Source organism: Microtus ochrogaster, unplaced genomic scaffold, assembly GCF_000317375.1.
Source record: "Microtus ochrogaster isolate Prairie Vole_2 unplaced genomic scaffold, MicOch1.0 UNK16, whole genome shotgun sequence".
In the NCBI taxonomy this organism is placed as follows: domain Eukaryota; kingdom Metazoa; phylum Chordata; class Mammalia; order Rodentia; family Cricetidae; genus Microtus; species Microtus ochrogaster.
The window spans coordinates 1782429-1786350 of record NW_004949114.1 but is presented as its reverse complement, the minus strand read 5'-3'; positions in this window follow the sequence as shown (position 1 = coordinate 1786350).

The window sequence follows — 3922 nt, the reverse complement described above, 5'->3', positions numbered from 1 at the left end:
GTTTGGGGCACAATGAGTCTTGGCAGTCTAGTTCAATGGTTCTCCATCTCTTAGCAGTGTCAGAGTGCCACACCCTCAGGCTTTGTTTCCCAAGGTGTGCTAAAGGCAGGAGCAGGCTTTGGCTCTTGGACAAACGCAATAGTCCAGGATGGAATCTTGTATGAGAAAAACGTTGCATCCTACGATACAGAGGGCGCTTACAAGATGAGTGCTAAATTCACAGACTCTCCTTTTATGATTTATTTATTTTTATTTCATGTGCATTAGTGTTTTGCCTGTAAATATGTCTGTATAAAGGTGCCAGACCCCCTGGAACTGGAGCTACACAGAGTTGGGAGCTGCCATGTGGGTGATGAGAACGGAATTCAGGTCCTCTGGAAGAGCAGCTGGTGCTCTTAACCACTGAACCATCCCTCCAGCCCCACAGACACTCATTTTAAGTCGTGTTGTAAGTTAGAAAAGCCAGCTTTAGCTGGTTTTGTGTTCCCTTGCTGACATGCTTGCCTACCGTGCAAGAAGTCTTGGGTTCCATCCCTGGCACTGCAAGCATTGGGCGTGGTGTTGCACACCTGTAATCCCAGCACTCGAGGAAGCAGGAGAGGCAGAAAGAATCCTCAGATACATAGAGATGATGAGGCCAGACTGGGCTACATGAGATCCTTTCTTGACAAAAATGGGGGGCGGGTGGGTGGCAGGTGAAATGGCTCAGCAGGTAAGGGTGCTTGCCACTAAGCCTAACAGCTGAGTTCAGTCCCCTCCCCAGGACTGCTGCGTTGAAGCAAGAGAACTGACCCCCGAAAGTTGTCTTCTGGCACCCACATACACACAATGTACACACGCATGCATGCAATAAACAAGCAAACTAGTAGCGGGAACAACGGAACAAAGGCCAGGTCTATTCCGTGCGTTCATTTTTGGGTCAGAGAGCCTCAGAGTGGCTTGGAGGATGTGGCAGCAGTCGGGCTGGATCGGCAGCGCGGTGCGTTGTCTTTGCCGCAGCAAAGGCCACAGCCGAATCACATTTCCTGACCTTTATTTAGTTAAGCTACAAGCCTGGAGGAGGTTCATTAGTGATTTTTATTTTTAGAGTTTTCAGGAGAGTAATGAAGTCATTTATACTGGACTGGCAAGATGGGTCACTGGGTAAAGGCACTTCCCATCGAGCCTGATATAACCTGAGTCTGAGCCCCAGGACGCACATGGTGGAAGGAGAGAGACGAGTCTTGTAAGTTGTCCTCTGACCTCCACACACGTGCGGTGACACTTGTGCAATCGCACATGAATTAGTAAATGGATTTTTTTTCCCCTTGAGACAGGATCTCACTATGTAGCTCTGCTGTCCTGGAACTCACTCTGTAGACCAGGCTGGCCTGGAACTCACTCTGTAGACCAGGCTGGCCTCGAACTCACTCTGTAGACCAGGCTGGCCTCGAACTCACAGAGATCCACCTGCCTCTGCCTTCTGAGCGCTGGGATTAAAGGCGTGCGCCAACACTCCCCAACCAAGGCTGCTTCTTGTGTAGCAGAAAGGATGGTGGTTTGGGTTGGCTTTTGTGCTTTTGAAATAGGATCTTAATACGTGGTCCAGGCTGACCTAGACTTCTCCATCCTCCTGCTTCAGCCTCTCCAGCACTGGGATGATGAGCCTGAGTCCCCATACCCAGTCTTAGATAGATAAAATCTAGGGTAGCAGTAAATCATGGAGAGAGGGGAGAAAGGAAGAGACGGAGGACAGAGAGACAGAGAGAAGGGGTGGTGGTGGTATAGGGGCCAATGTGAAGTTTAGGGGGTACGGCCTCAGAGGAAGGGGGAAACAAGAGTTTGGTCTTGGACATCAAGGTGACAGTATTTGGGGCTGAGGACATGGCTTAGTGGGTGAAGTGTTGGCTGCGTAAACATAATAACCTGATTTGGATCCACAGAACCCATGTGGTATGGCACACATCTGTAAGCCCAGGGCTGGGGATGCAGAGAGAGAAGGAGTCAGTGAGCCCCAGGCTCAGTGACAGACTCTGTCTAAAAGGAAAAGCTGGAGTCAGTCACGTGGCACTTGCCTTTATCCTAGCACTCAGAAGGCAGAGGCAGGGTCAGGCAGCTCTCTGTGAGTCTGAGGCTAGCCCGGTCTGCACAAAAAGCTCCTGGCTAGCCAGGGCTACAGGGTGAGGTGGTCTGAAAAAGAAACTTAACGTAGAGTGATATACCTGTGGCCTCCACACGTGTGTGCACAAATATGCACGTGCATCTCCACACATGTATACTCCGATGCAAACACTTACACACTCCACAGGCTGCACAAAGAAACACGTGCCCAGTGGAACAGGAACAGGTGGAACTTGAGATCATAAATGTCAGTTCCCTCTCCCAAACAATTAGAGAAGGACAGAAAACAACCCAGCCATCAATAGCTTTTATTCTCATAAACGGTAACCAGGAGATAGAATGGCAGGGAAAACACCATTTATGCAGCCAGTTAGAACACTTAGCATTACGCCTAAGTGAAGCCCAGAGAAGACCTCTATGGCGTGGAACTGAACAGGCACATCTTCCCCTCTGCAGACTACGATCAAGAGGCAGGGCGTGGCAGCACACGCCCGTGGTCACAGGATTGTGACTGTGAGGCTAGCCTGGGCTACTTGGTGTCTGGAGGGGACAAGGAGCAGATGCAGATCGATGGAAAGCGTATTTGGACGATCCGGCATCCTGACAAAGTCCATTGCTTTCCCTAAATTAGTTTACCCAGCAAGGCTGATGATCCTGGTTAGCAATACCAGCAGCGAGCTTGCTTCCGGACGTAAGGAAGTCAGTGCTTACGTTCAGATTACAAGTAAACGTGGGTCAGAGGCTGCCACTGTGTAAAGTGCTTGCTGAGTGGGGATGAGGACCTGGGTTTGTATGCCCAGAATCCATGTTTTTCTATTTCTTTTTAAGTTCTCATTTGTAGTTCCAGCATTGGAGAGACAGGAAGATTGCTCACTGGCAAGCTAGCCTTGATGAATCTGTAAGCTCCAGGTTCATTGAGAGATCCTGTCTCAAAAAGTAACATGGCAAAGTGGTAGAGAAGGGTGGTGATATTTTGTTTGTGCTCTAATAAAGCTTGACTGGAGATCCGAGGGTGGAGCTAGCCACTAGCTAACCATAGCGGCCAGGTGGTGGTGACACACACCTTTGACTCCAGCACTTGGGATCTCACACCTTTGATCCCAGTACTTGGGAGGCACATGCCTTTAGTCCCAGCACTAGGGAGGTGGAGACAGGATCTCAGACCCATTCAGTCTGAGGATTCCTAGAGACAGGGTCTTGCTATTCAGTCTGAGGAATTTGTAGAGGTAACCTCTAGTGGCTGGCTGCTCTGCTTCTTTGATCTTTCAACTTTCACCCCCCCCCCCCAAAAAAAATATCTGACCCAGGGTATTTATGATTAAGACCAATTAGAATTCACACTACAGAGGAAGACACGCAATGAAGACCTCTGGCCTCCATACACATATGGGCACACAAGCAGGAACACATACACACACATGTAAATGAGAAAGACAGCCAGGCAGAACAGAACAGAAAGTTCAGAAGGCCTTGGGTGTGTATAGAGACAGGAGGTGGGAAAGGCAGTCTGTGAAATGATTGCTGTTTGGGTACCGGGATGGGCTGAGGACAAATCTTGGTAGAGTGTTTGCCTAACATGCATGAAGCCTTGAGTGCAACTCCTGGCACCAGGAGGTGGAGGCAGAAGGATCAGGAGTCCAAGGTCATCCTCCACTACACAGCCAGTTTGGAGACAGTCTGGATGGCATGAGTCCTGTCTCCAATACAAACAGAATCTCTTTATATAGAATGGGTGTCCTGGAACTTGCTATGTATACCATGTTGGCCTCTCAAATTCACAGAGGTTCTCCTACCTCCGTCTTCCATGTGCAAGGGATTAAAG